This window comes from Gopherus flavomarginatus, chromosome 2 (genome assembly GCF_025201925.1).
Source record: "Gopherus flavomarginatus isolate rGopFla2 chromosome 2, rGopFla2.mat.asm, whole genome shotgun sequence".
NCBI lineage: Eukaryota > Metazoa > Chordata > Testudines > Testudinidae > Gopherus > Gopherus flavomarginatus.
In genome coordinates, this window is record NC_066618.1 from 242,435,700 (window position 1) to 242,459,799 (window position 24,100).

The 24,100-nt window shown below is 40.6% G+C and overlaps 1 protein-coding gene across 1 annotated transcript in view; it reads left to right on the plus strand.

The window, feature by feature from the left end:
* The window catches only part of KCNB2 (potassium voltage-gated channel subfamily B member 2), a 304,602-nt gene that overhangs the window by 79,427 nt on the left and 201,075 nt on the right, over positions 1-24,100 (plus strand). The window lies entirely within an intron of this gene.

The following is a 24,100-nucleotide window of genomic DNA, read 5'->3' on the forward strand; positions in this document are numbered from 1 at the left end:
GCAGTGAAGACATATCCTAGGGGCTAGGTAGTGACTTGGATCTCATGCCTGCATAGGGGAGTCAGAGTAAGTCTAACGGCTACCTCGACTTTGGATCTGGGTACCCACATACTCCTATCCTGGAGCAGGGGGCAGGAAATGTTTGGAGCATTGGCAAGCTCTCGGTGTCACATGAATGCCTCCAGTAGCTACTCCATGAGGTGGTCCAGCTTACACCCCACTCCCTGTTCAAGCTGAGGCTAAAGTTGAAGGCAGGAGAAACACCTGCACAAATCACATCCTCGGTGTCCCATGCTGGGCATTCAAAGTTAGTGGCCACTCTTGAAAAGTTGGTCTAAATCTTTTCCAATCACATCTGCTTTTTTGATTTCCCCTTTTTGTTCCAGGTTAATTGCCTATCTCTGTGAGCTGCAAAAGGCTTACCTCAAATACAGGGCCTGATCCAAAAGCCCACTGAAATCAATAAAAAGATTCCCACTGATTTCAGTAGGCTTTAGATTAGGCCCATAGAGCAAATATACAAGGCAAGCAGATGCATTCTTGTTGCTGAGATTGCATCTCTAATGCTGTGCAATGAGATGTATGCACCGTATGCTTACATGGAACTTTTTTAAAAATGAGAAATATTTCTCCCTTTCGATTCTTCATATGTTTCAGAGAGCTGCTCTTCCTTTCCCTTTACCTGCCTAGCAGCCAGCTAGCTAGAGCCCTTTGGGAGAGATCTGTCCCACACACAACCCACATTTCAAGTGAAAGCCTTTTTTCAAAATATGTTGAGAGAGAAAATACCCTGTAAAGCTCTTACTAATTCTCATCGCATAGTTCAAAAGTTTTGAGTAGGATTTTATTCCCCCTACCCCAACTTGATGCCATGAGCAGTCTGACAGTTAGAGACAAGCTGGAATGGCTTCTTGTAGTGTCAGCAACTCCTACTGAAGTAAGGTGGCACCAGAAATATGAAAAACTGTTAATGAAACTTCACAAGGATGAAACAGATGGGTTCTCTGAGTGGTCTGACCTAGGAGCCTGGGCCATAGGAGATGTTGATTACTAATAGGAAAGTATGCTTATTTGGGGGGAGGAGTTTGGCCCATCTTTTAGATTTGGATACATTTTCCTCTGGAAGAATTTACAGATCATCTTGGTTTTGCTCTGTACCATTAAAGTATCCCACTGACTTTATTCACATATTTATTCATTCCAGCTGGTCTGCTGCTGAACACTTGCTAACAAGTGTAGATGACAAAAGTAGACCTGCATGTGAGAACCTGTTTCAGTACAACATCCATTGGTTAATATCCCTGTTTTTCTAGCAAGCTGTGCTGGTGCCAGCAGCTTTGCATGGTAATACATTTCCTCTGGTGGGAAAAGCCAAAGGGAGTTTTTCAGTGTCATAAACAGATAGTTAAGGGTTAATGTCTCTTTTACCTGTAAAGGGTTAACAAACAGTGACCTGCAACACCTGACCAGAGGACCAATCAGGAAACAAGATACTTTCAAATCTCGGGGGAGGGAAGCCTTTGTTTGTGTTTTTTGGGTTTTGCTTTGTTCTCTCTGGGCTCTGAGAGTGACCACACTTACCTACAGGCTCTCTAATCTTCTATTCCAATGTTGTAAGTATAAAGGTAGAAAGGCTGTATAGTCTTTTTATTTGTTTTCCTTTATGTGCAAATGTGTATTTGGCTGGAAGTATTTTAAATTGTATTTCTACTGGAGGAGGCGATTTCTCCAATTTCTTAAGCTGACCGACCCTGTAACTTTTTACCATCTAAATTGCAGAGATAGACCTTTTACGTTTTTCTTTCTTTTTATTAAAAGTTTTGCTTTTAAGACCTGTCTGATTTTTTTCTGCTTGTTGAGGCTCAAGGGAATTGAGTCTGTACTTAACAGGGAAGGAGAAGGGAGGGGAAGGGTGGAATCCCTTTGTTTTAGATTCACGGAGCGTGAATCTGTCTCTCTCTCCAGGAGACCTAATTTCTCTGTGTTGTGATACAAGGGGTTTGGATCACAGTAATCTTCCAGGGTAACCCAGGGAGGGGAAGGCTGACAAAGGCAACGGTGAGGAAAGGCTGACAAAGGCAACGGTGAGGGGTTTACTTTCCTTGTGTTAAGATCCAGGGGGTCTGGGTCTTGGGGGTCCCCAGGGAAGGTTTTGGGGGGATCAGAGTGTATCAGGCACTCGAATTCCTGATTGGTGGCTTATCAGATCTAAGCAGGTAATTAAGCTTAGGGGAATTCATGCTAGTACCCATATTTTGGACGCTAAGGTTCAGAATTGGGAAAGATACTATGACAAGTGGTCTTTTCTTTATAAGAATATTGTAAGTAGGGCTGAACCAAATAGCACTTTCTGTTATTTGTCTGGTTGTTTGACTTTGTAAATGTTGTTAAAACATTTCTTTCTGTTTTTAAAAATTATTCATTGTTCCATTAATTTTGTAAAGTTTTAAGCAATCAACTCTAGAACACCTCATAGGATCAGGCTTTTACTAATTATTTAATCAGTAATCAGCAGTGGTCAGTAATTGGAGCTTATCAAAGATAAATTTCACTCTCAAAGTATAACTAGAATTAGAACCTTAGTATATAGTTTCATTTTTCTTTCAGTGGATCCTCATTGTAGCAGTGGCACTGGATCAGTTTTTATAGTCGGGGAGCTGAAAGCCATTGAAAACAACTGTAAAAACGCTGTGTATGATGGAAATCATTTCAAGACAGAGGGTGCTGCCACATCCTCAGCACTCCTACTTCCAGCTCCCTTGTATTATAGATTTTCAAAGGGTGGTTTTTGGAAGCATTGCAGGAATTGTTTTGGCTAGTACTCCCTGACTATTGGTCTGCAGAATCTCTTGTTTCAAATACCATTTTTATTACTCAAATTGCTGTTCACGGTATGGTGTTTTTCTTTTTCTTTCTTTGCTTTAGTACCACTTTAAAGGAAATGACATTTTGCAATCATAACGTCTATTGTCATTTTCAGTCCAGCTATTTAAATAATTTTTTGCCTGACTGCTGATAAATACATCTAACTTGATTCCATAGGCAGGCAGAGGTGTTCTGAAGTAGTAGAGCTTGGAAAGCACAGAAGCAGCCACGCTTTGCTAGAATCTCGCTGTAAATCCTGTAACACTCTACCCTTTTATTTTTTTCTTCAACACCCACGTGCTTTGCACAGATGGAGGGATGTGACAGATCATGGAATTAACAAACCAAGGCATTTTGTTAAATTTTTAATCCACTCCTCCCACACCTCCAGAGTCACTTGATTTACAGTTTTATTCAAACTCAATGAACTGCCAGTCTCTGCTAACAAGGCATCTGTTCATAGCATGTGTTAGCTTCCAGCCACATGTTTGACCCTTCTGATGTTGTTTTTATTATCCCTTAAACAGAGAGGCCTATACTGAGGTGTGTTTATTACCAGATCATCACACTGTCAGGTCTTTACAAACACAAGACTTTGGCTAGCAATACTCATGTTTCTTTAATTCACTAAGTTGTGGCAATTGTAGCTGAAATAATCACCACTTCTTACATAAGAACAGCCACACTGGGTAAGGCCAATAGTTCAGATAGCCCAGTATCCTGTCTCCAACACTGGCCAATACCAGAGCTTCAGGTTTCTTTGGGTGACCCCTGGTTTTTGTGTTGTGGGAAAGGATTAGTAACACTTTTCTATTCACTTTTCCACACTATTCATGATTTTATAGACCTCTATCATATCCCACCTGAATCATCAATTTTCCAAGCTGAGCAGCCCAAATCTTTTTTAGTCTCTTCTCGTATGGAAGCCGTTCCATATTTTTGATTGTTGTTGCCCTTCTTTGAACATTTTCCAGTACTACTCTATCTTTCTTGAGACAGGGCAACCAAAACTAGGCAGAGTATTCACGGTGTGGCCATGTATCAATATGGAATTTTGTCTGCCATTTTGTTGCCTAATCACCCAGTTTTGTGAGATCCCTTTTGTAACTCTTTGCAGATAGTTTCAGACTCAGTGATCTTGATTAATTTTGAAAAGACAAAGAATAATAAAAGAAAGGAATGGTTGGTGGGGCCATGTATTTGCTCATTGTCTGAGGTATCTAGTATATCTAGTGATCTTCAAAAGTAATTCACAATAACTGAAGAATATAAATTCAGTCATTCATGCAAAAGGACAGTTTCAACTGAATTATGGGCCACATTGTACAGTTGTGATCTGTGTGCAAAGAGTCCCTCTGTGCGTGTCTCTCCCATTCCTCACACACAAGGAGGCTGAAACCTTCACGTGAGGGGGTATGTGAAAAATTTTCTATCAAAACATTTTAAAAAATAAAAATAGATTATTGGCTATATTACTTTTTTTTTTAATTTTATAGTTTGCATTTTTTCTATGAAAAAGAATTCAAAGAAAAGTAGTTTACATTTAAATTATGCACAGGAAAAAAACAAGTTTCCTGAGCAGTTCTACTTCCCCCATGACTTTTCTTAGGACTGTATGGAAGGCATCTTCCTGCCTTGTGCCCTGTGTAGGTTTCTTCAGAAATCTAATACAGTCAGAACTGGATTATCCTTCCTGCCTATCCTACCCTTTACATTGAGGATTCACCCACTGAAAGGGTTTCCAGGGCCATTCAGGGCCAGGGAAGTCCCTGCAGCACCACTCCAAAGGCCTTTCAAATCATGTAGAACAAAATATCATCTAGCCTACTCTAATACGTGAAAGAATTATGTAATTAATTGGTATGAATTAAATTCTAATAATGAATAAACCCCATTTGTTACTGTGCTTTTCCATGTGTAAGACTTAGTTTGTACAATTAGCCTCTTGATCCATTAAGAACAAAAAAGACATAATCACTTTGCAGAGCTAGTCAGAATTCTGTGTGTTTGTTTTACCTGCACTTCTTGGTTTGCACTATCTAGTTGGTGAGTGTTTGATAGTGACACGGACAATATGGCCAAGATTTTCAAAACTGACTTGTGATTTTGGGTGCTTCAATTGTGGGATGCCTGATTTTGTTCATAGGGTGGGTGCTCAGTACTTTCTGAAAATCATGCCCCATCAGTTTGTCTCAAGCTGAGCATTCAATAACTGAGGAACCTAAAATTACAAATCATCTTGAAATTCCTGATCCAGGTGCCTTTCTTTGATTTGAGGGTACCTAACAAGCTAAGTACCTGCTCCTTCCCAGACACAGAATCAGCTAGGAAAATACAGACATTTGCAACATGGAATGTGCTCACCTGGAGCTCAGTTCTGCATGCCTACAGGCAAAACTCCCTTTGACTTAGCTCTTAGTGTGTACATGACTGGTGTGATAGATCTATCATTTCCCACTTGGCCATATGCTATTTCTAATGTTTACAATTGCCAAACCAAATTCAAGTTCAATGTCTAGATTCTGGAGTGACTGCTGGACCAGACCAAGGTTTGGGAGGCTAACTCTCCAGCCTACATATGAAGCCAAGAAGCTGTCACATGTGAAGTTAGTCAAGAAGGAGGGTGGAAGTTAAATGGTTTGTGCAGAGACACAGCTTGTTCTTTGTTCCTTCTCAAAGCCATATTTTGCAGGGTGTTCTGAGAAGAAGCAACTCTCAGCTATATTTGTTATAAGTAATTTCAAAGCATTTCCTGTGTGGTCTTTTAAATCAGCAAGTGAGCTGTCTCCAGTAGTATATTTTATATTTCATTTCTGAAACACAGATCTATGGATAAATATGGTTTTTGACTCTTCCAGGGATAGGGTGACAGGGTGAACAATGGAGACTCAGGGCCACGTCCAAATAGTGGAAACATTTTCAGAGGAAGATAGCTACAAAGAACACTTAAACAATGGGACATGAGAAGCAACGAGGCCATGCATACAAACACAAGGTGACCCACACAATTATACCTAAAGAGGTCCTACTGTGTTCTTGAACCACTGTAGGACTATAATATTAATTAAAATGTTATTTTTTCCTTTGGTTTCCAATTAAAATTAAAAGCTGTGATGTTCAAATATGGTTATGGATCTGAATCTGAATCTGAATGTTCCCAAGTCTGGGTTTGTTCAGGACTCCAACTAGACCCACTACTGAAGTATGTCTGAGCTGCAAAATATAGGTCTAAAACTGAACTTCAGCAAAGTTGGTGAGGTTGTGGTTCTGGGCCGTTTCTGTTAATGTTTGTACTGTGATTTGAAGGTGGAAAGCACTCTGTTATGGCTGCATATTATTTATATTTATTTATTCATATTTCAGATCTGGTTATCAATGCTAGCTCTCAGTATTGATGCCACATCCTTGTTTACAGTCTCAGGAGAGGCAGCTAAGGCACCAGAGGCTGAACCCTTTGTCAGCACTGAAGGATGCCCCTACCAAATTGGGGTTCAGGTGCACTGAGTGTGCTCTGTGGGGAAATTTCCCTTAATTGTAAAAAGAAAGAATGATAGTATTCCACAATAATGATACAAACCCTTCATGAAGATGGTGAAGTTGATTAAAGCAAGAGGGAAGCTCTCCTTGCAGAAGCCACGTAGGAGTTCTGCTTTCTTGAGGCAGGGAGACAAGGGATAACTGACACTCTCTGATTACAGCAGAGAACTGGGTACTGTATTGCCCCCAATCTAGCCCCTGACTGCACCTAAAGACTGCAGTGTTTGGTCAATCACTGTAGAATACTGTAGCAACAAGGGAAACTTCCCCACCGTGTAGCCTTCTGTGGCCCTGCTGCCTTCTGAGTGCAGTATCAACTTGAGGATGGAGTTTATCTGTTCCAAGCCAATGAAATTTGGTGTCAGTGCAGCACAGGGGAAGCTGTGCCCCCGAAATAACATCCTGCAGAGGCAAGCCACATGAAAAAAAAGGTTAAATCATTGTTCAGGGCACTTTAAAGATATAAGCGTAGAGCCTCATCTGGTCTAAATCAGTATAACTCAATTGAAGTCAGCAGAGTTATGGTCATTTACACCAACTGAGCATCTGACATATAATGTGCTACATATGTAATTAGGTCATTGTTATTTGGAATTTCACCATTTAAAAATCCATAATTGTATGGGCAAGTCTGAGTAAATCTTGTTTTCCTCGTTTCTCGCAATGCATTTGCATTAGCAGTATCATATTTTAAAGATATCTTTTTTTAACTGGCAGAACGACAACTTGTGCCAGTCTCCTAAAGATAATTAAAGAGATTGAGACACAAAGACTACACAGGCAGCCATAATCCACCGTTTGTCATCACTGCCTAAAGTCATTTATAATATGGGATTATGAGAGAGATCATTTGCTGAAAGAATGAAATGTTTTAGAATTATATTAGAGTGGGACTGGCAGCGATCCTCTGAATGGAAGTGATTTTTTATCCTGTTAGATGTTAAGAAATTAAAATGTAGACACGGAGCTATTGTTCTTTTTCCATTGGCCCCCACAAGTTTTTCATGGTAGACATATTTGCTAGCTAAAACATCCACTTCTCGTGGCCTTAAAAATTGATAAGGTCTGTGCTTTAGTGCCCGGGGAACAGAGACGATGGCCTGGTATAATTGATCTTTCCCACCTGTACTTTTAGTTGCAGAACACAGAGGAGAAAACAGGAGTGTGTCAACCAGAGAGAAATGGAGGAGGGAGAAATTGTAAGGCCTAGATTGCGCCTGGCTCACAAAACACATCCACGAGGGAGGGAGAGGAAAGTCACAGAGACCTTCAGCCCCCCCTTATAGCTGTCATGCTCAGAGCCCTGTGTTCTCTTAAGTGCTGCCTCCTGCTAGTCCTTCTGAGCACAACTAATTCCTTTGAGGGAGAGAGCATTTCTGTAGCTTGCATGTGTTCTGTAAAGGTAGGTCCACCCTGTCTTCCTCGGCTGGCAGCTAAATTGCTCCAGTACAGGGCATGAGGAGTAAGAGTAACAGGCTGGGGTGGGGAAGATTTGAGTCACAGATGTCTTTGGAGCAGTTTGAGGCATAAAGAAGATGACTCCACTCAGGTTCCTGGGAAAGTATCAAGCACTGGGTGGATAAACAAAGCAGGATTCAGATGAGGCAGCTAAAGAGTTAGAATCCACAGATGTCTGTTTGGAATGACGACACTACTGTACGTTTAATCCAAGCAGGAAGCTGCTTTATTACCAGTTCTCTGAATTCTTACAGGACAGCTGATATCTCCAAGTCAAACTCATTGTAGTGAATGTGACGGCACAGCTAAGAGGTATTAGATAAATTATCAGCAAGCAAAGTAGCTTGGTTGCATTTAATCTGTACAGAAATTAGAAATCTATTTTGAGCACAGTTTCCATTATGTAGTGTGGAACATAAAGAGACAAATTGGGCAAGTATCACTTTATAATCTAGTTCGGTGTAATCCTCTAGTTTTGCTTCTCTCATAGTGAAGGGCTATCCCCTCTTTACCTGTCTGTCATATGTTAAGGTTGTAGAGCAGCAGAAGGACTTTGCACTCATGATTTAATCTCTTGACTGCAGTTATGTTGTCTCAAGGGTCAGACTGTGTTAGTGTCTAAGCTTTGATTTTATTCAATTCATTTAAATAGCATAGATCTGTCAGTGTGATATGTCCCGTAGATTGTAAGTAGCGTATGGCAAAGAGAGCTAATCTCCTTTGTATGATCATCTGCGTCTGCCCTCAGAGCTCCTGTTGATGTAGGTGGAATTTGAATACAATCTGATTCTGCAAAGTGCTGTGTGTCCTCAGCTCCCATTGAGATTAATGGGGAATTGAGGGTTGTCAGTACCTCAGAGAATTAGACCCTTAGACTTATTTTTAAGTTGTGCTCACTGTGGTCACATTACTGCTTACCTAAGTTATATTTATTTTTAAGATTTCCTAGTGTTTAATATTTTCCCTTTCCTCATGTTCCTCCTTTCTCCACTATCTCTACCATTCATTTTTTTCCCCACTCCATTTTTTGGTTTTGTTGCATTTTCATGACTGCTTCACAGAATCATATGTATAAAAGCTAGAAGAGATATACAGTCTTAGGCCACCTGGAATAGATCCCAATTAATGCAGGATTGGTGCTTTTATTGGGCCTCGCTAATATTCTAATATTACAAACAGTGGCGCCTTCATTTCTTTCTCTTTCCCTAGCGGTTGCACAGACTAGTATTTTGCATTGGCAAGAAGTTTTCCGTTATGCTCAGCGTAAATGTTTCCTTTCTCAATTTCATCCCAGTACTCCTACAAGTAGCCCTGTGTTCCACTCCAAGAAATTCATCTCCCTTTTTGTAATAGCTTCCCATATTTTTAGAGCATTTCAATGTTCTCCCCTCAGCCTTAGACAATCTGTATGTGTCTTTTAATCTTCCCTTATGAGTCAGTCCCTTCCAATCATTTAATCATTTCTGGTGTTTTTCTCGGAACTCTCTCCATTTTGGCAAAATCTTTCTGATAGTAAACAGAACTGAATGGAATAGTCTCGGTACCAAATGCAATAGTCTCCTGGCATGTTACACAGAGAGAATGGTGTATGTCTTTCTTCCTGCCTGATGTGATGCCTCTGCAGATGCAACCTAAAATCACATTGACCTCCTTTGGTACTTTTTTATATTGCAAATGCTCATCTAAACGGATGTCTCCTATCACTCCTAGGTCTCCTTTGGCATTACTGCTTTTAAGGCTTTCCTCTCCACTACTATGTTTTAGAGCTTAAATTGACCAGCAAAATAAAGTCACTTTTATTGTGGAGTAAAGTGTCCACATGGGGGAGTTATACAGGTATATCTATAATGGAATAATTATTCTGCTATATCTATACTGATCAATTTCTCCACATAGACAAGCCTTTACATAAGTTTCTTCTTCCTGAAACATGTATCAATGTGCGTTTTTTTCAATTTACTATTATGCTGCTCCTATTTCTAATCTAAGTCCCTTTGTGTTACTTTATCATCACTGAAGTACACAGCTCTTCCCAGTTTTTTATTATCTACACATTTCATTAACATACTGTTTATTTCCCCTAATGAAGATATTTAGTAAGACTGAGTCTAACTCTGATCCCTATGGTACCTCGCTAGACACTACTTGATACATTGCCATTCATCATCACCCTTTTGTTTATGCTCTTTGAGCCAATTTTCAATCCACCTGATAGTGTTTCTATCCAGGCTAATTGGAATTAATTAGGAGAGTAAGATTTTTTTTGAGGCACTCTTGAATGCTTCACTAAAATTCAGATTGCATCTATTAGTACCATTCACTCATTAATTTTATGATCTGTCTAAAAAGTAATCAAGTTTGGCAAGATTTATTCTTTATAAGTGCAGGCTGCTTATTGTTTAGGGTTCTAAGATTTGAAGGATTTTTTCAGTTAATATTTATTTGTTCCATTACCTTACAATCGGTAGAAGCTAGACTTTTGGGACCTGAGTTATCGCCAGATCATGCCAGCTTCTGCCCATATGAGAGTGCAGAGTACCCAGGTAACAGCACCATGATGCACCTGCAGCCCTAATTCTGTTGAAAAGCCAACAGCTGGCCATCTCAGCCCCAAATACAGGCAGTGCTAGCTAGTAAAAGAATGCATTGAATCTATGTATATTCTTGTCTGCCTTTGCTATTGGGGCTCCATGGAGTCTCTAGCACACTTTAAAGCTATGCTTCCTTAGCTGAATGCCTTGAGAAAGCAGTAAATCCCATCAGGAAATCCTTCCTTGGGAATACCATCCCCTGCTGACAGGATGCACTCTCATCCACAGGTCACTCAAGCCCACAGGATGGTAATTTCCAGGACAATGCTGCTTTCTTTTTGTGAAGATGAGCACTATGTTTTTTCTCCAGTTTTTTGGTACCTCCCTAGCTCACCATAATTTTTTGGAATGTCCTGAGATTCTGGATCCTTCTCAATTCCTCAGCTTGTCTTTCCTTTTTTCTTCTCATCCTTTATGTCAGGCTCTTTTTGAGTATATTCTGAAATTGCCCCAGAGTCATTCCTGACTCATTGTCCAGTATATGCCTCTCTAACCTTTTGACAGGAAAAGACACATTTTAAAAAATGCTATTTCCATGTATGTGAATTAGTGCTCAAAATCTTGAAAAGCCATTTTTTTCCCATATGAAGTTTTCAGTCATACTATTTGTCACACTTTTCTTAACTGGGTTGGTAATGCAATCTATTTAACTGCCAAGTGAGCAAGTCAGATGGGAGATAATAGTCATGAGACATCATTCATAAACAAACTAGGGAAATGTAGCCTAGATGGCGCTGCTATAAGGTGGGGGCATAACTGGTTGGAAAACCACTCCCAAAGAGTAGTTATGAGTGGTTCATAGTCAAACTGGAAGGACATATTGAGTGGGGTCCCACAGATATCAATCCTAGGGCCCATTCTGTTCAGTATCTTCAGCAATGATTTAGATAATGGTTAGAGAGTACACTATAAAGTTTGCAGACGATACCAAGCTGGGAGGGGTAGGCAAGTGCTTTGGAAGATAGGAATAAAATTCAAAATGATCTGGACAAACTGGAGAAATGGTCTGAAGTAAATTGGATGAAATTCAATAAGGACAAATGCAAAGTACTCCACTTAGGCAGGAATAATAAATTGCACACATACAGAATGGGAAATGGCTTCCTAAGGAGTACTGCAGAAAGGGATCTGGGGGGTGTAGTGGATGACAAGCTAAATATGAGTCAACAGCATAATACTGTTGCAAGAAAAGTGAGCATCATTCTGGGATGTATTAACAGGAGTGTTATATGCAAGACACGGGAAGTAATTCTTCCTTTCTACTCTGCACTGATAAGGCCAGTGCTTTATTTGTGCTGGAGCTTGCTGGGGTTGAGCCCCAGAACTCCAGGCTTGGCAGTTCATAGCCTGGGCACCTTGGTTCTCCCAGCTAGCAGCCCCCACTCTCCGGCCACCCAGCTCTGAAGTCACCACTGCTGCCAGCAGCAGCACATAAGAGTGGCAATACCATACCATGCCATTATTGTCATTGGTAATGACAATAATATCACTGCACATTCAAAGTCATAAATTTAAAATTAAACCATTGTTTTGAATCTGGCAGCTCTTTCATTACAAATTAAGCACTGGAATATTGTGTCCAGTTCTGGGTGCCACATTTCAGGAAAGATGTGGACAAAATGGAGAAAGGCCAGAGGAGGGCAACAAAAATGATTAAAGGTCTAGAAGACATGACTTATGAGGAAAAAATGAAAAAATGGGTTTCTTTAGTATGCAGAAGAAAATACTGAGGGGAGACATGATAACAATTTTCAAGTACATAAAAGGTTGTTGCAAGGAGAAGGGTGAAAAGTTCTCATTAACCTCTCAGGACAGGACAAGAATCAATGAGCTTAAATTACAGCAAGGGAGGTTTAGGTTGGTCATTAGGATAAACTTCCTGTCAGGGTGGTTAATCACTGGAATAAATTGCCTAGGGAGGCTGTGATAAAGCTAGCACAGGTAAAGCTAACCCAGATATGTCTACTTGAGCTGCAGTCACACCTCAGAATTCAGTACAAAATGTACCGTTAGTCTGAGGTAGAAGACAAGCAATAAAACTATCCAAAGGTCGAAGTGCTATTGCTGGAAAAATGAATTCCAGGGCTACACAGTCTGCCACCTGCAGCTGTAAGCTGACCCTTTCCTTACAAATGCCAGGGCATTTCAGCAGTCAAGAAGCACACTCCACAAAGTGGATACTACTTAATCCTAAACTACAATGGAGAGCCTATGGAATTTTATTTTATAGCCCCATGAAGACCACACAAAGTGAACGTGATTAATGGCACTACAGCAAATACCAAAAGACAATAATGATTCACTATTTTGGAATATATTTTCAGTTTGCTGTGCAGGAAATTAGGAATGCAGTTATTTTAACAGATTGTTACCGAATTAATTCCCTGTGGTATACTATGTTGAAAATTGATCTTGATGTATCGTGTATTGCCACCTGGGTCAAGTTTTAGAGCCATGCTGCTGTTAATGCTGTATTTTGAAAACTATCAGTGAGGTCAACAGAATCTGATGCTGCTCAGAAGTTTATAGGAACTGTAACACCAATAATCATCATTACAGAGAAGCTTACTTGGAAAAAGACATTTTATAGCTATAGGCAGTCTGTATTAGAACACTAAGAATTGAGGAAATCTGGTAGGAGGGATTTGCTTCCACCATATTAGCCACCCAGAGTGGGGATCAGATGTGTCTGTGTGTATAAGGAAGGAAGAGGGAAGCCACTTGTATTGCAGTTTGTGCTGTATTCCCTCTAATTTTTAAATTAAATCATTGAAATCAGCTGCTGGTCTATATTCAGCCAAATCAAATGGAGAAGTGAGGGATGAATATGCTACATTCTTTTTTCACTCTCATCTGACCACCACCACCACATTTTCCAAGCTATCAGAACCTACCTTGGTACAGAATTCTTTGAGAGTGGCCTCCCATTGTCCTATCCCATTGACGGTGGAAAATATCTTATGACAAACTCTATTAGCTTGATTTCTGGTAGCAGAGAAGGAAGACATCATGGTCTCTATCAGCAGACTATCTCTGGCAATTAGAACAGTCAGGTGTCTTGCTAGGCATGACCATTCTTCTCACTTCATTTGGGTTCAGCACCCATTGAGTTTTTCTATTAAGTCAGTGGGGCTGAATCCGGCCTTTGTTGCTGCATAGTTCTGGAGAAGGTCTCCAATGGCCCAGCCCCGTCAGTGATATTGAAACAGTGCTCCACGTTAGCCTACATTGTTGTGTCCTAAATTTAGTGCTGGATTTATACTCTGGGGTCCATACCCATTTTATGGTCTAGTAGGGCTAGGCTTCAGGAGTTCAAGAGGCAGCTCTCATGTATCTCAGTATCTCTCATGATGAAACTGAGTGCATGTGGGTTTCCCTTGGTTTTTACAACTGAATTCCAACATTGCCTAGGCCTGTCAGGTTTTATTTACATCGAATTAGGGAATCTGAGAGGAGAGAATGTCAGATTTGAATAGAGCTTTGATGCATTCACTCTCATATACAGTAGGTAACGGTAATGAACTTCCTTTCTTTCAAGAAAAACACAAATGCTTCAGGAAGAGCCCTCTCAATTCTCTCATAAAGAGCCAAACTCTATCCAGCCGCTCTGTGGATACATGAAGAGTGGAGAGAGCACAAGAATCCCCCTCCGCCATACACCTTTATGTCGCTGCACAGCAGCAGGGCACAGTCTCAGAGTTCCTTGAAGCACAGAGACTAGTTTCTCCATGGATGACTCTCCAAAGGCAGGTGGCTGCATTGCCCTGTGCAGGAGAGTTGGCCAGACAAGGAGTGAGATGTATTCTGTACATTCTGTACATCTGAAGGAATGCAGCACTCTCTCTGTCTGGGGTTCTGCAGTTCGAAACTGGTCCCAGTGTAGGGCTGACCCTTAAGGACCGAGCTGAACCCTAATGTGGTAATGACTCATATTTTCCCTCCCCCCACCAAATCCATCCATTCTGTTTATGGCTAGAGATGGATGCCACCCACAGAGTTTGGCTTCAGATGTAAACTTAATTTCTAGTAGATTCAGATCTGGGTGTTTATTTTACTCCGTTACAGAGGCAAGGGCCAAACAAGACATTCAGAGCCTAATCTGAATTTTCTCAAGTTTGGAGCTATTTGGTCCTGATTGTACTTTGTGCGTATTCATACTGAAGACAGAAAGGAGAGAGATGTTAATAAGGCCAAAATTTCATTTGTAGCTTCTTGATTTTGCCCTGTGAATGTGCATATGCTATTGTTTGTACCCACGGAACTGTAGCTGTGGTTGTGTGCCCTGTTTTAGGCACAAAATCAGAAGCTAGTTGGAGGCCAAGCCAGCTAAACATTTGGTCCTGGAGGTTTAACACTAAAAGCAAAAACAACCAAACAAAGACTAATGCTTTGATTTGTGTGTCATTGTTTGGCTATGTCCTTTCTGTACATATATGCATTACAACACGAGTAGGGTTTCAACCAGTCATGTCCCTGTTCTATGCTACTCAAGCTGACTAACATTTTACCACCTTTGTTAACATTGGTCCAATAGCAAAGCTAGGAACACTACTGTAGACCAGAATCCCAGGGTCACAAACATTTTTAACACAGTCTTTTGTTAGATTTGCTTGGAGCAAGCTGCACTGATGGGAGCAAGGGGGCACATTATAGAAAAGCATCCCCATTGTAGACAAGGCCTGTCTGTTAATGTCCAACGATATCACCCCATTTTCACACAGGCTATTCTCTGAAACAGTTATATTCTTCTTAGTATGGACTTTGGCCTTTTCTAACCCACCTTTTGAGGTGTTATTTCTCTAAGCCAAGTTATCTGTGGGAGTAGCACCACAGAACTTTCAAACAGGCGTCAGACAAGAGAAATCGTTATTTGATGTTACAATTTGTAGAATTATCTTGTGTGCTAATACTGGGCCAACCACTGCCATCCTCAGCAGTTAGTAGGAGGTCCACTGAAGTCAGTAGGGATTTGGTTGAGTCAGGATTTCAGAATATGACTCACATTGATCACAGTGCTGAAGTATACCTGGAACAAATGCCCAGGTGGTTTTCAAATTCCTCTGCTTCACTTCAGCGGTTAATACCCACCAAAACTCTCTATACTCCTCTCCTGGGAACATTATCCCTTAAACAAGTTATTTCTTACTGTGTAATATTGTACATGCCAGTACGTATAATTCAAAACATGTCAGGCAGCAACCTAGCTTACCACAATAATTGATTCAATCCTTCCTGCTCTTCTGACACAATAGTTTCAGTAAGTTTAAATATGAATGGCAGCTCGACTGCGTAGTCTACATGTGCTCTGGCATTTTTCTCTTCAAGCTGACAGGGGCAGCATATGCCCCAAACAATTTAGGAAGGGCAATCATAATTATTGTTAAATTGTTCAAAGCACAAAAGCAGTGCTGACCTAGAACCGAACACAAGGAGGCAGTGAGTAGTGAAAAAAAAAGTACTCTTATTTGCCTGGCACATTTGCTGGTTGTGGTAATGACTTATTCAGATAAGCAAAAGTGCATTTCTTTTTCTTTGTAATTTTTAAAGAAGCATATTAACCTCATTACATAATTAAATACATTAACTTCTTTCTCTCCAAAGGAAAAGATCCTAGTGTTAGCATGCCTAACTAGGCGAATCTTCACTGAAGAGTTATTTGATTATGTGCAAGTCTTTGTTTAATTTTGTCTAATTGAACTCCACTAGGATACTGAAGTAGATAAATACTTCACTACGAGATGATGAAACAGTACAGATTAAAGGGTCATTGTGAATGCAGAGGGTCAGGGCTCAGAGGATGGCAAGACAATTTTTTCAACATAAGACTGACAAAAGTTCTCACTAATTAAACTCCTTGACCTGGACTTCTTTTATAAAGATCTCCCCCACAGAAATTGAAGACATCTTAGGCGATGTTGCAGGTCATCTTTGTCTATCTGGAATCTGTTTCTGTTGAATGCACAAAAGAAAGCAGTCATACAACTGAACAGATCAAATGTAATATTTTAATAGTGATTTTGATCTTCTAAATAGATTGAAAGTCTTGGGTGGAGGAAGACTTAAATCAATTCACATGTTTCATCCAAGAAACCTAAGGCTGACTTGAAACATTTTTTCCTTCTTTCTCATTTTTCTTTTCTTTTCTTTTTCTTTAGTTAAGTCTCAGTGCTAATCTAACATGAAGTTTTCAGCCTGCCTTCTGTAGACTAGAAACAGCAACAACAAAAACAAAAAGAAAACAACAAATAAAAAGAAACAGATGTATTTCACTGTCTCTTTGTCTAGCTCAGAGACAGAAGCTAGTGGCCACCTTGTTCAGCTGGGGTGTGCATGCGTCAGCAAGGGCATCACGTGCTGAAGCTGTTTCACAAATGACTTGGATGCAGAAATAGCAGACAGGTCATTGAAGGACTTCAGCAGCAGTAGATCACACACTTAATCAGACTTTGAGTCAGCTGTTGAACCAATCATATCTCTCCACTGCATCTTCAGCAGTGCCGACACAGTGATTGCACTCTGTCATTTTTATGGCTGGCTTACCCAAGGGTCGAAGAACACAGCAAACACATAGCAAAGATTACCAATATGGAGGCAAACTACTGTAGATTATGAGGCTTTGGAGTTTGCACAGCTGAGGTTCAATATATGCTTTTCAGTATGTGTTTGAATACATTCCTGTGTCCTCTTGTTTTCATGCGCAATTCAGAAGTGCTTTGGGATACCCCATATCAATCTGTGTACGCCAAGACACATGTTTCTTGTTTACTGAACTGAGGAAGATTATTAAAGTAGAAAATGTCAAAGAAAAATAGTCCAAATGCTTGGATAATCCTCAGAGTTCAGCATAGTTTGATTGTGAGCTACTGTACTTATCCCAACAGAGGCGTATGAATTTCTGTTCTTGTAATATACAGCTAAGAATCAGACATGATGAGTCCTGCTTGCTAGGCTTTTGCATTTAGATATGTAACATGTCATTGTAGAATTGTGTTATAATCTATTGCTAGCCAGATGCTATCTTCAGTTAGGTGGACGTGAGCTCTTCAGGTAATTTTATACTTATATAAAGCAGCTGTAACATCTATAACATTTCCAACAGAATTTGAAGATGTGCTTTGCATACAACGTCAAGAAAAAATGTTCTGCACTCTTATGTCAGTAAGGCTTATAAATGCAATGAATCTAGGAGAAGGTACTATACCATCATCTATATGTTTGTGTGCAATAAATAATTATTTTTGTTCAAGGGCAATAATGTTGAATTGTCTGCATTGGCGTGTACATACACCATTTATTTTTTGCACATGATAATAAGCTGAAATTATACATCTATGATGTATTTGCCCATTTCATATTGATGCATGGCCTGATACTGCAAAGAATGTACATGTAATGGACACCATCTTGGCTGACACCAGAGATTGAACCAGGGACCTCAACAGCATGCATCTCTACAGCTTGATCTAAAGAGGCAGGGTCTCAAGCTGAGACCAATATCCTCTCTGTATGAGCACAGAAGGGGACATGTAACAGGAGCTGGCTACTAAAGGTATGTCTACACTGCAATTAGACTAGGGTTGCCACTTTTCTAATTGCAGATAACAAGACCCCCCCCTCAAGACTCTGCCCCTGCCCCCTGTCTCACTTCTTCCCTCAGCCCCCGACCCTGCTCCACCTCTTCTCCCCCAAGACCCATCCCCCATCGCCTACTCCTCTCCTGCCTTCCTCCTGTTGCTCACTGAATCGTTTCAAAGTGCCTGCCTGTAGGTAGGAGGTGGCCCCCGCTAAGCAAGGGCTGGCATGGGTGAATGACCCAGTGCCTTTCCCCGCCCTGCGGTAACTGGACTTTTGTTTTGGGTGGCATTGGGGGTTGCCAGCTTCCCAGAAACCATCACCTGGCAACCCTCAATGGCACCCGAACACAGAAGCCAAAAACCATACGGTCTGGGTAAAAACAGGACAGGTGACAATCCTAAACTAGACACCTGTGCCAGCTGACTTGGGCTTGCGAGGCTCGGGCTAGTGAGCTGTTTAACTGCAGTATAGATGCTTGGACTCAGGCTGGAACCCAAGCTCTGGAACCCTCCCACTTCACAGGGTCCTAGAGCCCCAGCTCCAATTCTAACCCAAACGTCTACACTGCAGTTAAACAGCCCCTTAGCCTGAACCTTTCATTTCCCATCCACATGCATTGGCTAGGCTGCTCTCCCCACCACGCAGCTAAACACAATATGGGTCATGATTGGGCCCTGAGTGAATTTTCTATGAATGTTTATTAGCATTTTTAAATAAATTGGCCTAGTCTTTGTTGGCAGTCCTTCTGTGTTTGCTTCTCAAGAATATTTTTGATAAATGAATATGTTTAATGTTCATTAAACAATACATGTAAGCAAATATTTCAGAATGTTTTGTAGTTATTGAATTTCAAATTCATATTCAAGAGTATTTTCATTGGGAGCCTGATCCTAAGTGATATGTTCATCCTATCAGGGATCAGCAACCTACCCCCTGTCCAATCAAAACAACTCTGTTTTAGCATAGTGAAATCTTGCAATGGACTCCTCTCAAAAAAGCCACAGCCAAAGAATTACTTGCAGAAATCATTTGATTAGTTATTGCAAAAAATGAAAACAGTTGATGAGATTGCAATCTGTTTACAGACAATTTGTGAGCAGAAAAACAGGTGTATGTTTTCAGATACATTATTTCTTTTTGCTCATTCCAGTACTGATTATAAACACAAGACTGGAAATAGTCACTGCAATTTTTCTCTATTTCTTCTTTTGATTATTATATGATAATTTCTTTATTAAGGAACATTAGCTTAGAATTTCACACCTAGTTAAACACCTCTTAGCCCCCTGACACTGGCTTACTGTATCCCATTAAGTGAAATTTTGACTAATGCTATCCCAGTTAAGCAGTTGTCATTGCCATTCACTATCATTAGACTAAACAGGTTCTCTGGGACACCTGCTAATAAGGGCACCATCCTGATTACGCACATCCCAATTAAGTGAAGTATACTGTACTGCAGAGGTATAAGTGTGTCCTCGGATGAATAGATTATAGAAATCACTATACATTTCATTTGAAGTGCTAGCAGCTTTATGCATGAAAACAGATGGCCTTACAGATCTGAAAGGGTCTGATCTTATTTAGTGTTAAATGCTGGGCACACATGGATCTGGTGAATCTTTGATCTCATATGGTAGCCTGTATTTTACCACTTCCAAATACAAAATTGTTGCTGTAGTTGTTTTGTCATTTAAAATACAATTGTTTGATTTTATTTTTGATCTTCACACCGTTGCCAACATGAGTAACTTTACTTATGTGACTAGTCCCATCAACTTCAGGCTTTCTGGATGTAAATCACTTCCCAAGACAAGTTTACTTTTAAATCTCACCTCCAACTTCATCGATAAAGTGTGATTTGAAAATTCTCACCTCGGCGTAGGCTATCAATGTATATCTAGCACTGGGCTTAATTCTGCGCTGGCAAAGTCCACAGGAATTTTGCTGTTTACTTCAATAGAGGCAGTTTTGGGCTTAGAACAGACCTCTTCAAATCATCTCTAGCCACTTCTGTTGAAAATGTAGCAGAATTTACTCGGTATTGTAATGTAGACAATTTTTGAGCAGCGTCTTCTCAAGAAAATTATACAGTGAAATTAAATGGAGGCATTGATTCAGATCAGGTTATTCCTACTACAAAATGTTTCCCCTTGGAACTAAAAGGAACTAGTTAACTAGGGATGTGCACTATCCCCAGTGCACACATTCAACTCCTCTCGATGTCTGTGGGATCCATGCATGGCTCAAGTGCAATATGTAACCCTTAGCACAGAATATGGTCTAATCAACGCTTGACTAACAGATGTTAAAACATAGGCACACACATATTTTTTCCATGATAAAGGGCACAGCTGCTTAATTGAAATAATTGGAGTCAGTGAAATTTGTTTCAGTGACTCTGCACATAGATACATGGCACTCCTCACCCATTTAAATAGCTTGCCGGCTGCTTAATTTACGGTTTGGCATTAGTGTTTGGTAGCATAAACCTCTTGCTCTGCTACTTCATACAGCTTCCCAGGTCCTTTATGGCAACTGAATGAATCAACTGTGCTTTATAGTCATTTTTACAATGTTTAATTGCTTTATGCATGGCTTGTCTTTAAAGCAATTCATGAAATAAAAGTGACTACACAGGAAAAGTTGAATGCTAGAACTCCCTTCGTAGTATTATGTTACTATATGTGTGAGCAAGTTGTCTACAGTATCTGTCCCCCTTATGGTATCTACCTCAGATAAACTCCTCTCAGATGCATGAATGGACCTGGGAAATTGTGTTCTTCCTGTTCTACCAGGCCCAGGGGAAGATGGCTGACAAAGTCAGTTTAACCCAGTGGCTGAAAGGTTTTTAGAGGAGAGTGAGTGGTAGCACTGTTTGGATGAGCTCGCTCTGCTAGTATGAGCCTCTCAGCTCCAAGCCTGCAGTAACTACTCAGGGAATAATGGTTGCTGGACAGCTTACAGCCCAGAGGCAAGGACATGGTTCCCTGGTCATGAGCCTGCCCTGATGGCTAATTTCTATGAGCTTCTAATTGAAGCAATCTCTTACCTGACATGTTTCTGTCTCTATGAGAACATTCCAGTTTGAGAGAGTCCAGTGCTGTACAGTATGTGATACTTAAACTTCCAACAGATTCCTGTTCAGGTTTGTGTATACTGTGTGTCATATAGGACTGGATTTTCTAATTTATGTAGAAATCCCAGTACAGTAGATAATTTTGTGACTGATTATCAGCAAATTTTCTTCGTAGTTTGCCTTCTGCAATAGGAAAGATAAACCCATATAATGCCTGGCGATTAAAGGGTTAAAACCTTGGTTGCGGCAGCCAGAAGTCCTGCAGCTGCTGCCAGCAACCCACCAATTAGGTTTAATAAGTCATCAGGAGTTCCTCTGAGGGAGATGTGGATAAGCCTAATTGGCAGCAGGAAGCTGATTCCCCAGATGGGATGGAATAGAAACCTGATTGGCTGCAATGGTTTCATTCTGAGCTGCTGGAAATTGTCTGCATTTCTGTTTGCACTCTGTAGCAGGATGATTCTCTTTCCACTTGAACTCAGAATAAACTGTGCCACCCTGGTGGCAAAATACTGGCCTTCATCCCTCCCCCCCCCCCCCCGCCTCCCTTCGGGTGCAGTACAGCTTCCTTTTCTATAGCAACCAGCCACTGCACCAATCAATACATCACACCATCTGGTAGTTTTGGCTTTCCCAGTCTTCTGGTGCTCCTTAAACAACAGCTTTGAATCAAAGTAATGGACTTCCATTCCAAAACATAATCACAATAATAGCTGTCATGTTTCACTAGCTAATCTTTATTGCTAACTTTGTTCAAAGTTGTGGCGAAGTGCACAATTATCCTACACTCCACATTCTGGCCAATCTCAGAGCTGTTATTGTAGTTACACTGAACTCAACCACAATCAAATTCTTTATATGTATTATTTAGGACCCCTTTGGCTGAAATTTATCATGGGTAACTTCCAAAGAACTCCTGGACACTGGTACTAAAATACCAGCTGTTCTCTCTTGCTGTGGGTATCTCATCCAAGCCTCCCCACATTCCCAGGTATGGCAGGCACCCATTTCCTGAAGTTCAGTGCCACTTCCAAAGGGAGGCACTGCTGGGAAGGGTGTCACACTTAGATCTGGTTGGGAACTTTTTTGACTAAACATTTTTTTTTGTTGGAAAATGCTGATTCATCTGGAAGGCTTCTTAAGAATGGAATTTCTGGTCAAAATGAGACAGTAAGACCCCAAAACAGCCAATAGCCCAGTGGTTAGGGTGCTCACCTGCAGTGTAGGAGACAAAGTTTGAGTCCCCCTTCTGCCTGATTTGGATCAGGGATATGACCTGGGTGTCCCACATCCCAGGTAAGTGCCCGAGTGCTGGACTATAGAGTCAGTCTCACTCATTGAATTATACACTGTCAAATAGCTCCAGCAGGAGAGATTGCAAACAACTGAATAGCACAGTGGGTAGACCACTGGTTTGGGACATGGGAAACCCAGGCTCAAGTCCCTGTTTCAAATCAGGAAGAGGAAGGACTTGAACTTGGGTCTACCTACATTCCAGGAGAGTGTTTCAACCATCACAGTGGGTCTTTCTCAGTGCTGGTGTCATGGTGAAATATTTTGGATGGTCTAGTTTTCATTCTGATGCAGGAGGTAAAAAACAAATGACAAAACCTTTGCAAAATTCTTTGCTAAATGGAATTCCTGTTTTCCAGCCAGTCCTAGTCACGATGTCAGCCATTCAGTGTTCTAGCTAGAGGTAATGAAGCCTCTCTGGCAGCGGTAGGACCGTGAATGATGTAAAATAAACATGGCAGCTTTTTGGAAAGCTCAGCAACAACTGTCACTTTATTTATAGTTATTCATAATAATTATTATTATTATTCTATATTCAATCAAATAATACTATATTCAACCAAAAGAAGACATTGTTAGCACAATGTGGATATGAGCAAATGGATGTTTTAGCATAGGGATGAAAAGATGCCTGCACATGTTCTTCATCTGATGGAGATCCTCATGCTGTCCCAGAAATTGTCTTGGAAAGTCCAACCTTTCTTCTGTCTATCACTGGTGTCACCCTAGTCGCTCACATGATGAGTCAGGGAACACAGACTGAGCCATCAAATGTCAAGTAGACTCAAATCAGTTAAATTTCCCAAAATGGCAGGTCTGTTCTACTTGTGCAGAAGGTCCTGTGGAAGTAGAGCAAAAACTGACGGATTTGAAGGGGATTTCAATGCAAACAGTCCCCTCTGTGAACAAGAGTCAGGCTAGCTGTAATCTTAACAATGCGAGATTTGTAGAAGTGAGGATTATGTGAGGCGAGTGGGAAAGAACTGTGTGAGAAGTTGTTGCGACTTTGTGTTAGATAAGTGTGGAATGCAAACTATAGTCTAAATAGAGGTGAGAAAAATAAGATATCAGGATGACCTATGTATAAACAAAATGCAGCCGTTGCTTATTATTGTATGTAATCAAAAGTATAAATGCTGCTGTAATTGTTTACCTGTAGAGAGACCTGCATAGGTAGGGGAAACCCTGTGTCCTAGTGCACTCTCTCCCTCCATGCAATTGCTAGAGAATAAAGTATCTGACTTGCTGCACCCAACCAGAGAGTGAGAACTCTGTTTTTCTCTGACAGTCCCTATGCACTGGCAACTGTAGTTTGTCTCCATAGACAGATATAATAAGAAACCCGTCTGTATCCAAAATGTGATTGTGTACTGCTTTACTGCTCTTCTACTCTGTGCCTTCCATTAGGGATAGAGGGCAGCTCAAACTCAGTGTGACACCTTCCTTGCACTGGCCACGAGCATCTTGTTTTTACCAAAATATAATAGGGAAACAAAACGGCAACCATCTCTATGGCTGAATTTTTGATGGAATTTTCATTGCAGGAGAACTGTTACTAGGGGAACATGGTATTCATTGAAAAATCCATGGTATTCATTGAAAAATCCAAGGGAGGAATGATATCCTGATGTTTTTCTTTCTACATTCCCTCCAAAGTTAGAAATGTGTCTCCTTTCTTTACCATGCAGTTCATATCTGAAAG